At 47.2% G+C, this 11689-nt stretch overlaps 1 pseudogene; it reads right to left on the bottom strand.

Moving 5' to 3' along the window:
- Positions 1-1584: 1584 nt before the first annotated feature.
- Positions 1585-11689, bottom strand: part of LOC120662490 — a 36996-nt pseudogene continuing 26891 nt past the window's right edge.

Here is an 11689-nt window from a genome sequence, read left to right as displayed (position 1 = left end):
GCTGCGGGAACAAGATTTTGACGCGCTTGCCGGCCCATTCGTGGGCTCCAACTCGCGCAGCAACACACCAACGGATATTCGAAATCCGAGTACCCGACGAGTTTTACTCGATAAAAAGACGGGTATGGAATAAGTTTTTTACCCGTGAGTATGTTATTGGGCAAAATTCTATACCCATCGGGTATGGCGGGTACGGATGTGGGTGTATACTACCCATACCCGCCTATCCGCGGGTAAGAAATACCCGCAGAAAAAAACAAGAAAACCTAAGTGCCTAACTCATTTAAGCCAATATGACTCATGAATTTGACCTAAATCTAATTTCTAATAGCTTACTGGAACAAGTTATATGCCATATTTCTATTAGCTTGTTGCAATGAAGCTTGGAATGATTAGTTTGTTGCAATGAAGCTTGAAATATCTAATATTTACGTGAAATTTTCGGGTATGATTTCGGGTGTGGATTACCCATCGGGTATAAATTACCCATCGGGTACGGGTATAGAATCATTTTTCTACCCGTGTGCATTTACGGGTAACCCGACGGATAAATTTAGTCATAGCGGGTACGGATATGGGTGGCCACTACCCGTCGGGTATATACCCGTTGCCATCCCTAAACACGCCTCGACGGGTGCAGTCCCGTCCACTCCGGGACATCTATTCCTAGCTCGCGTGACTTCGCGTAGCTGTTGCAGCCGGCTCCGCCTCATCCTCCGCCCCGGACCCCGGTCAACGGCTCTCACCACCGCGCCACCCGCCCACAAGCCGTCGCCGCCACCCGCTCCGACCTCCTCCTCGCCCCCGCCGCCGTCACAACGACCCGACCTTCTCCTCACCCCCGCCGCCACCACAATGCCCCGACCTTCTCCTAGCCACCCTCCACTGCCGCGGCCGCCGGCGACCTCGCGGCCTCCCCCCACCTCCCACCGCCGGCTGACCTCCCCCACATCCCACCCCTCGCCGGTGCGCTCGTCTCCGCAAGAAAGATGAACAGTGGCAGCGTTTCTCCTCCTCCTCCGGCGACGCTGGTGCCCTCCTCCTCCGTGTGCGACAGGATCTCGCACAGCCGCGCACGACGAATAGACGCCCCCCAGCTCCCGCCGGCGCTTGACCAGCAGTGGCCCCGCTAGCACTGGCGCACGCCTTGCGGCCATAGCCCCGCTAGGCGCCGCTCGCCTGCGCCGCGCCAAGCCGCCCGCCTCGCCATGCCACTGCTCATCGGCGCCATGCTAAGCTGGCCACAACCCGCCTGCGCTGCACCGACTTGCCCGCTGCACCATGCAGGCAGTCGTCGCCCGCCTACCAGTTGTCGTCCGCATCATGATATACTGAGATAGATAGAGAAGAGAGTGGATGGAGAGTGAGGATGGAGAATGGTGGGATGGATAGAGGGGAGAGAGGTACGTAGCAACACAATGGTATGTAGGAATGGTATTCACGATTGATCTATGGGCTCTATGAAAGGTATTAAACCGTCTAATAGATATTAGCTGACTGTGGGTTGGAGGAGCGGTCTATTTAACTATCTGTACTGTAGAATCCCAAAACTTGAAAATGGCAACTCTTAGGTTGGAGATGCCCTTAGAGCCGGCACAGCATTAGTCGGAGTGAATCCTTCTTTATTTACACATACTGCTCCAAATATATAATTCGGTTAGCCCTCCTCGATCCTGTTTTCAATGCTTGATACTCAGTTCGGGTTCATTTGAGGTAAAGAAGCTGGAAGCTTCCTAGCTTAGCTTTGGGTCAATGCCGCACCGCATCCTGATTACTACGCAGCACCGATCTCCATGCATCGATGTATGACGGGTTTGACTGGTCAACATGGGCCAGGCAGCGTGCCTGTTGACTTTTCTCCTCCTGCTACCGACCAACACGGACGGACGGATGGGATCCACGTGGTAGTACTTGTCATGTTTACGGTTAGGATGAGGGCTCCAGCTTCAGTGTCGATCAGCTGGTGAGGAGCCTCCTGGTCTGGAGGAAGGACTTGTGCTGGCCCTCGGCCGAGCTGAGGTAGTCGAGGAAGGTGGCGAAGTCCGTGTCCATGTACCTCCTGGGGTTCTTCTCGTCGTCCACCAGCTCCGGCGCCGGCCCGATCACCCTCGCCGGCGGCAGGCTGTGCAGCGACGCCACCGAGATGCGCGACCGCGCCGAGTTCACCCGGACCCGGTGCAGCACGCTCTTGTAACGCCCGTTGCTGTACATCTGCATCCACATATAGTACGTTGGTTATAGAAGGCCACCTGCAATTTTTTTTCTTCCAGTTTTGCTTGCCATTTTATGGAAGAAGAAACCGCAGATGATGGAGTACATGGAAGGTTTAATTTTAAGCCCAGCAAGGACAACTATTATAGTTAATAAAGGGATCCAAATGCTAAAGTTTAGCACCAATCTATCCAAACGGAACTGCTAATAAGGAGGACTAAACTTTAGCCAAAATTCAAAAACTTCAAAGTTATGAGTGCTAATAGGTACTAAAGTTTACTAATCTTAACTTTAGTCCATCCAAACAGATCCAGAATAGTGTATCTCGCAATCTTAACAAGATATGCCAGCTGGCTAGCAAGATTGGCGTTCCGATCGTCGGTATTATATTTGACCACCATTTGCTACGACATTTGACTAGCAGATGTTTGCTAGGACATTTGACTGGCAGATGTTTATTAGCTTATTAACTTGGTTCAAGAGTGCTTATAATAAGCCCTCCCTCCAAATAAATCTTTTGGCCTCCAAACGTCAGGGGTTATTCTTAGCACTCCCATAAACCCATAAGCACCATGAGAGTGCGCTTATTGTGCCCATGAGATACTCCTACCAGTATCCCCTTTTCCCCATGAGGGTGTGCAAACAGGTTTGAGGTTTATTTTAAGCCCGTCATGGCAGGATGCTTATTAGCTTAAATTAAACCTCTACTTCCCAAATAGGGTCTATATACAAGCTAAAATTAACTGAAACAGGAGACTATGTATGTGGGCAAAGACCCTATTTGATTCCAGGGGTTTCTTTTTAGTCCCTGTCACATCGAAGAGAATCATATCATTTAGGAGTATCAAATAAAATTTGTTTATAAAACTTTTTGATAGATGAGTGCTAATTTGCGAGACGAATTTAATTAGCGTAATTAATCCATAATTTGCTGTATTGATGCTACATTTAGTCCTAGTGTTCTGTAGTTAGCCCTAGTGTTCTGTAGTTAGTTTTGTAATTAGACTTCATTTAATACTTATAAATATAAAAATTCTTTTTGATGTGATATAGTCTAAAGTTTAGCCCATGAAACCAAACAACCCAAAGTCCACTCTTGTCGTTCCATCCATGATTTCCAATCAACACAACAAACTTTAATTTGTATTAGGGCAGTCCCAACGCGTCGTTTCCATAGTATTAATGACCAGGCCACGTATGCAAAAGAACTGAGCTGGCATGAAATTAAATGAGGGAATTGAAAGAATCGAGAGAAATCGTTTCTCATATGAGAAACAGAGTCGGCTCCAGCTCCAATGCACTGTGAAACGATTGATTTTGCGTTGGGGGCAAGGAGTAGTTTCCTCGGGCGGATCCTGGGCTCCTTGCCAGCCCCTACTGCTGGTGTGATTGGTTGAAGGAGCTGAGCAAATTGGCTAATTGAACAGGATGGACCTATGTGAATAGTTTCAGGGTTGAAGAGTGCAGTTTCTTTGCACGGTTTCATGGACGACGTGTGATCTATGGAAACTACTGGGTTGGGACTGCCCTTACGTGCGCGCGCCTTTTCTAAATACTTCTACTACTAGTAAAGCTGCATTAGTAGAGTACTATAATTAATCGACGATACCTCGAAGTGGTCACCGACGTTGACGACGAGTGAGCCGGGGAGCGGGTCGACGAGGACCCACTGGTCGGCGTGCCGGACCTCGAGGCCGTTCACCTTGTCCTGCAGGAGGATGGTGAGGAAGCCGTAGTCCGAGTGCGGCGGCATCCCCCCAGCGTGAGGTCCGGCTCCAGGCACGCCGGGAAGCAGTTCACCATCAGCATCTGCAACCCGGCGTCGCAGTCCGCCAGCACCTCGCCGGCGCCGGGGCCGCCGATCCCGAGCGCCTCCAGCGCCGCCTCCATCAGCTCCCTGAACAGCCGCCGGCTCGACCGCGCGTACGCCGACACCAACCCCCTGCAGTTGCAATTCGCGCATGGGTAAGCCACGGAGCCCGCGTTACTAGCTCTAAACACATGAATCTGGTCACTATAGTGATATGTGATTTCCACTCACGAATCACAAATAAAAATATGTCAAAAACTATTTTATTTTGATGAAGTAGCGTAGCAAATTATAAGCCCTACATAGAGATGTCAATTAGCGATTTCTAGGTGCACCTCCAACCCTTTTTAGTTCAAAAAATTGTATTAATTATCCAAAATCAGATCTTATTTTAAAAAGTTACTACAAAATTTTGAACTAAAGAGGGTTGGAGATGCAGGTCACCAATTTGCACCCCTAGCCGCACAATTATTGCTACATATATTTCATCTCATTGAAAATCATAATCTTTTTAGACGTAATCATGTTCCTTTTTTGTAATGTTTTTCTTTATATCAGAGTTTGCTCGTCGCTTCTCTTGCTAGATCCATGGTTATCACCGTATCGGATGATGATGTTGGGTTCGCGGATGCACGCGTCATGATGCGTGTATTTGGTCCGTTTTCTATCCTCCTGAGCGACTTTTGCCTTTTAGCTTTCGTGGTCTCTGGCTCTGGTTTTGAGATGCGATATGCACGCATGCCTGGCACCGAGGGATGGATAGAGGATAGTATTTGATACGCTCAAAAAGGCAGCGCGGATATCTACAATATTCATGTCAACTTCAAAATACTACCAGATGAATCCCCCCTTCGCTTTCCTAAGGTGTTCCTACCTGATTCCTTCTTCTACCGCATACTATATGCTACTTGCTCCGTCCAAAAAAATGCAATTATATGATTCGTCCAGTAAAACTAGTTCAAGTTTGACCAAATTGATACTCCTTCCATACTCGTAAAGAAAGTCGTTTCAGACAAAGTTTAGGTTAAAAGTTAGAAATATAAATTATGAATAATTTTTAAGTTGTTGAGTTTCAAAATACAAAACCCATATGAATAGAATTGTCTTTAAAAATACTTTCATAAAGCTATAAATATCTCACTTTGTGATAAATATTTTTATTAAAATAGAAAATTAAAGTTATGTTTTGGAGAACATGTCGCTGCCCAAAATAACTTTTTTGGAGTGAGTATTAAAAAGTAATAGTGTTATATATATCTAAATAAATTTATTAAAAGGTATAATCTATAACTAATTTAATGATACTTATTTTGTAAATTTAATAAAGTTCCAAACTGTTTGACTCCTCGAAAAATGGAAACTGCATTCTTTTATAGACAGAGAGACTACTTTCAATTTGTTCCCTGAAGGGCCCCACATGTAACGTGCATGAACCAGCAGAGTGTGCGGCTACAACATTAGTTCACCACATGTAATCCCGAATACTGGAGGACTACGCTAGTGTGATACTACCGCAGTACGAACAATCATATTGTAGATAATCAAATAATTAAGCAATAAGTGCCAGCTTCTTTATATACTGTACTAAAAGTCTAAAACTACTCTTAAAAATTGTTTCTGAAATGAATTCGAAGTCGGTTAAGTCAGAGCCATAGAACCATTTTCGAAATGAAGTCGGAACTTCATCCAAAATGGATAAATCCTTCAGGGAGCCGCTTACTAATAAACACCTAACTTAAGCTTCCTGTGGCGTGACCGTGGCCCGAGAAGAGAAACCACCGGAAACAAAGAAAGAAAGAAAGAAAAGAAAGAAATTGTATAGGATCCAGCTCGGCGCGCTCAGCGGGGGCGCGGAGGCGGGCGAGGTCGATGACGGGGATCGCCGGGCGGCTGCCGCGCTGGTGGTCAGGCGCCGCCGGGCGGTCGGAGGGCGGGAGGACGTAGCGGGCCGGCAGCCGCGTAATGCCGCCGCGCTCGCACAGGTGCCGCACGCCCTTGAGGAGCAGCTCCTCCTCCTCCTCTGCGCCTGGCCGGTGGCGGTGGTTGGGGTCGTCGGCGTCGTCGCCGGCCTTATGGCACTCTCCTTAGCGAAGGCGGCGCTGCTGCTGATCGGAAGCTGGAGCCGCGTGAGCATGACAGGGTGGAGCCGTGCTATTGCTATTCCGAGCCATGTCGAGGTCGAGGATTGCCATGTAGTATTCGTGAATTTGGTGGCCTGCTCTACTCAAGCGCGGAGTGGTGTGAAAGTGAACTATATATGGATCAAATTCGAAACGCGAACCTAGCTAGCTTAGCTCCGGGATCGGATAGAATGGCTATGGCGCGTGCAGGTAGCTGGAATGCTCGTGCCGCTTGCAAACGGAGCAATGCAGGAGGGGGGAGGAGGAGGATGGAGCTCGTATTTATTGGGAGGGGAAGAGGACTGCGTTTGGGGACGGGGGCTGGGTGGCACGAGGACGAGGAGGCGGGGGAGACGACGCCCGGACCAGACCGAGGACGGAGACATATCGCTGATTTTTCTATTCCTTCTCGGCTCGCTCCATCAGTAGACTGCTAGTTTTTTTAGTGGGAAAGATTAGTAGTAGTATTTGTACTTCGTCCATTTCAAATTGTAGGTTCCAATTTTCTTAAGATATGTTTGATCAAAAGTATAGAAAATATTATAAAAATTTATAGTACCAAATAGATATACTCTAAAAGTATTTAATGAAGAATCTAATAATATTTATTTCGTATATAATAAATATTAGTACTTATTGTATAAATTTGGTCAATCTTAAAATGTTTTGACTCTCTAAAAGGTTGGAATGACTTAAAATTTGAAATGAAACGGGGGAGTATGTATTTTGTTTTGACATCGGAGTCCGTGCACGTATCGTTATATCGGAGTAATTAAAAGATACTTCTGTTTGGGCTCCTCTCCGCATTTCTCGTGTCCAATCAGATGCGTATCACCCAGCGAGACGCAGCCAGGGACGTGGGAGAGCGCAAGCGCAGCAGCACTCTTCTACGGCTGCTTTTTCTCTAAGAATATTCTCTGCAGCTGTTGCCCCACGAGTTCAAGCGGTGGTGAAGTGTAGGGGTGTAAATTGATGACTCTTAATTTTTTTTAGTTTAAATTTGTACTATTTTTTAAAATGAGATATCATTTTAAATAAATAGTATAAATATTTAAATTAAAAAAAGGTTGAAGGTGCACTTAAGGATCACTAATTTAAGGAGCGGTTTGTGTTCATTTGTTGGTTTTTTCGAGCCAATCTGTTATTTTTGCCTGCAGTCCGGGGCTGCTACGAGTCACATGTGTGACTACTTACTAAAAGTCAAGATAAGTAACAATGGGTTAGCATGTGACCCAATACGAAACCAAATAAGAAGAAAGTTAAATTTCCTGAACCGTATATCCAAATTAAAATCTGACTGTATTACTGGTTTCTTACGATAAAATTTTCAAAACAAGATTCCATTTGCATAATTTTTTTGGTGGAATATTTTTTGAACGCAGAACAATTTTTTGAAGCGGGAAAAATTGTTCCAACATAATAATAAAATATTCTGCCTCCTAGAATAATTGTTCCAATATAATAAGGGTAATAAAAAAAGTGGTGGAGCCTTCTGGAACAATTGTTCCAACATAATAAAAAAAATATCCCGCCACTTTCTAGAACAATTAGTTCAAAAAAATGAATGCTGAAAAATAGAATAAGGAACCACCAGTAATATTGCATCCCTTCATGGGCCGCGAGCATGCATGGTTTTGACCGGTGGGGTGCTGATTTGGGCCGGTGTGGTGCTGATTTGGACCGGTGGGGTGCTTGTGCGACGCGTGGGATCGAGCCCGCATGCGCGACCTCTATTGTTAGCGGGTTAAGTTACAGACGTGAAGAACCCAAACTCCTTGGCTTGTGACGTTACTCTCTGAAATGAACCGGGTTCTTGGAATAAGAAACCGACTCCCTCTATCATAGTGATAGTTCTTGGATCAAGCGCTATCACATACAGAACTCATTTCAAGCCATAACAAAGTTATACTCCTTAAACAGTACAAATATGGGTTTAATTATTACATAAATACTAGGGATTTGTAGTACGATTCTCCCGTTACAAGCATGTTGGGCCAATTCAGAGCAAACATAAAATGGTAGCGATAGCTAGGCTTCAGGGGCCTTCTCCTTCAGGACTCCATCTTCCACAGGTAGACTTGAGCATAGCACGAGCCTCAGTCATACCATCCATCATCACTGGCGTCAAACTCCCCCTCAGAACCTGCATCTTGCCAAGCTATCACCAAGGTTAGAATGGGTTCACGTCACCATCTGTCGGTGTTTACTGCCAAGCCTGCTCAGGGATACCCTTAGCAGTAGGGTTTGTAGGTAGGGATCGATGGCTCTAGAACTCGATGGTGCAAGGAACACAAAGATTTAGACAGGTTCGGGCCGCGAGTTGCGTAATACCCTACGTCCTGTGTGGTGGTTTGTATTGCCTTAGGTGTAGATGTCTTTTAAGGGGGTCCCTGCCCGCCCTTATATATCCGGGGGGACAGGGTTACATAGAAAGTCCTAGCTGAGTACAACACGATCGGGTAGTTTCCTTGTACTGCAACTAGTTCTACGCCTATTCGGGTAGTTACAAAAAGAGATAAGGTACATCCATGAGCTACCCCTTACTCTAGAACATTCTATGTCTGTAAGCAGTCCCGCTGCCCCTGGTCTGACAAGCCCCGAGCTCTTTGTAGCCGAGTCCTGCAGGCATCGAGTACTTGGCTAGGCATCTTTGAGTTCTTCGAGTAGTCAGAACATCCTTCTGGTTGCTTCTGACTCTTCCTTCAGATACGTCGAGTAGTCCTTCAAGTACTTTCGTTTGCTTCGAGACTGTGAGGTGCTCAAGCCCCGAAATCTTAATCATATATGGTGCGTGAAGTACTCGCGCTCCATATGGGGTAGCCCCCGAGGCTTAGATTGAATCGTAGAATCAGGCCGAGGGTCACTTCAGTCTTTTTCTTCTTCTTTATTTTTCAAAAAATTTGAAAAATAAATCTCTGATACATATATTCCTTCGGTTCTGCTGTTCCTGCTGCTGTTGATGCTGGTGGCCTCCGGGGGTACGGCTTGCTTGAGGTATTGGTGTTGCGGTAGTCCTTGATCGCGTTCCGTGAAGCGAGGATAGGGAGTTCTGTCTCTCGAGTTGTTCAATAGCATTTTTGGTGAGATTTATGACTCGTTCCAACTCGGGATTCTGGGGCATCATCATGAGTCGCAGGGCTGCTTCTGTCATTGCGGCGATTCGTGTTCTGAAGATGGGATCCACAGCATTATTGAATTCGTTGTTGAGGTTGCATGGCGGGAGATGAGCACGTTCGGCCGCACGAGTCCTGCGCACTTCTTTGCATTGATTCCTTTCCCTGTGGGCTGTACGAGTGACTTCATCTTCATCAACTGGAGCGTCTTGGGTCAGGTTATCTGCTAAGATCTGATCCAAGGCTTCATTTGGATCATGGTGGCTTGTAGCACCTCTGGGCTGGATGATTACCGGAACCAAACGCTCGTGAGAGAAGCTTTCCAGGTCTAATTCGTAATCAGCTAGGATAGTTCCACCGGAGCCAGTTTCCCTCTCGGTTTCGAGGGGAGTGCCGTGTTGAAACGGGAGATCATCAATGCTGGCGATTTCTCGTAGGTTGTCGAGTAGTTCTGTGAGGGTATGACCTCGGCAAGATTTGAGTTGCATCTTAGCTAGCACATTGGTGATGAAATCCAGGCTGTCTTGAGGTGACTCAACTGGATCTGGGTACACGTCAAAAACGGGTGCCTCCCGGCTAGCGGTGGCTGATTGGTTTTCGACGTGAAGTAGGCGATCCAAGCTATTTTCTTAGGAGGATCTAATCATCTGTTTGTAAACAGACGATGAATTGCGCAAACCAAAGACGGGTTGTGCGATAAGAGTCCCAATCCGAGTGGATTTCGGTTTGAGATCAATCTGAGCCCGAGTAGAACTCGAGTTGTTTTCGAGTTTCGGCTTGATCTCCTTGGCAAGGTCGGGAAGCAACATAACGCTGCGATCATGAGATCTGATGAGCTTGTTGGAGTCTTCCGACGTGGAGCTCTTCGGCGTGGGAGAGTTGGTTAAGTGGCTATTGAAGCCGCCTAAACCATTGGCGACGCAGACCCACGAACCGAAGATGAAGGTGGCGCTTCTAGGAGGCGTCATGGTGCTGAAAGCGAAAGTGGCCATCGAACTCGCCGATGAACTCACCGAGTTCCCTGCCTAGCACGTCAGCTGTCGGTGTTTACCGCCAAGCCTGCTCAGGGATACCCTTAGCAGTAGAGTTTGTAGGTAGGGATCGACAGCTCTGGAACTCGATGCTGCAAGGAACACAAAGATTTAGACAGGTTCAGGCTGTGAGTTGCATAATACCCTATGTCCTGTGTGGTGGTTTGTATTGACTTAGGTGTAGATGTCTTTAGAGGGGGTCCCTGCCCGCCCTTATATATCCGGAGGGACAGGGTTACATGGAAAGTCCTAGCTGAGTACAACACAATCGGGTAGTTTCCTTGTACTGCAGCTAGTTCTACGCCTATTCGGGTAGTTACAAAAGGAGGTAAGGTACATCCATGAGCTATCCCTTACTCTAGAACATTCTATGTCTGTAAGCAGTCCCGCTGCCCCGGGTCTGACACCATCCGTATGGAAGCTTTAAGTGGATGCTACGGTATATATAGTCAAGGAAAGGCAAGGGTTTCCTAAGCGCAAGAAGCAATACAGATATATCAAACATTCACCAAACATAGGCCATTCCGACATTCCATACACCCGGTCCACTCACACCTCCATCTACACCCATGCCACCAAGATGATGCGAGAACTTCCTCTCCTCGCACCTCAACTGCTCACCGACAGGGAAAACATGTCAAAGAGAGAGGTAGAAATCGAGTAACACTACTCACTGAAAGTGAAACAGGATCAGAGTTGTACATGATCGAGTACGCAGCTATATGTATAGTTTTCACCCTGCAGGGGTTGTACACCTGGACCCACTCGAATCGAAGTCGGCCGGGAATGACCCTTCTGGATGACGACACACTGGTCTACTGTACCAAACTAACGGCTACGGCCACCATCTTGCTTTCCCGGGTTTAGGTGCGTCCTCCCGCAAGAGGTCGCTCCAGAACTGTGAAGCCTCTCCCTACTATATCGGGGCTCGTGAGGAACAGTACTCCTTCACACCAATACTGGACCTCCCTCTGCACTGATCTCTATCCTCCTGCAGGCTTGGTGCCATGCGTAGCTAGCTCGGACTAGATCCCTCCTCATAAAGGATAAGTGGTGTGCATGTTTGACATAGTTCCTCTCCATGTGTCACTAACTTGGGCCTTAGTAGTTAATAGCGAGCGTCTTCGTCTCTTGTGCGTCTCCACCACAATGGTCCGCAGTTGGCACCCATTAAAGGTATTGCCCCTCCAAAGTCTCCTCTAGTCCCCGAAGGTACCCGCCATAGATACTCGCAGGGCATGCCCAACAGACGCCCCTAGCCCCCAATCGAACGATTGGTTTAAGTTGCTCGCTCCCGCTGGATAATCCTAACCACCAATTCCTCATATGTGGATCTCCACTCACACGAAGAATATATCACGGTGTCCCACCAACACACATGCAAAGCAAGGCAAGATCTCTCAA

Source organism: Panicum virgatum, chromosome 2N (assembly GCF_016808335.1).
Source record: "Panicum virgatum strain AP13 chromosome 2N, P.virgatum_v5, whole genome shotgun sequence".
Classification (NCBI taxonomy): Eukaryota; Viridiplantae; Streptophyta; class Magnoliopsida; order Poales; family Poaceae; genus Panicum; species Panicum virgatum.
This window is presented reverse-complemented; position numbering and strand designations above follow the sequence as displayed.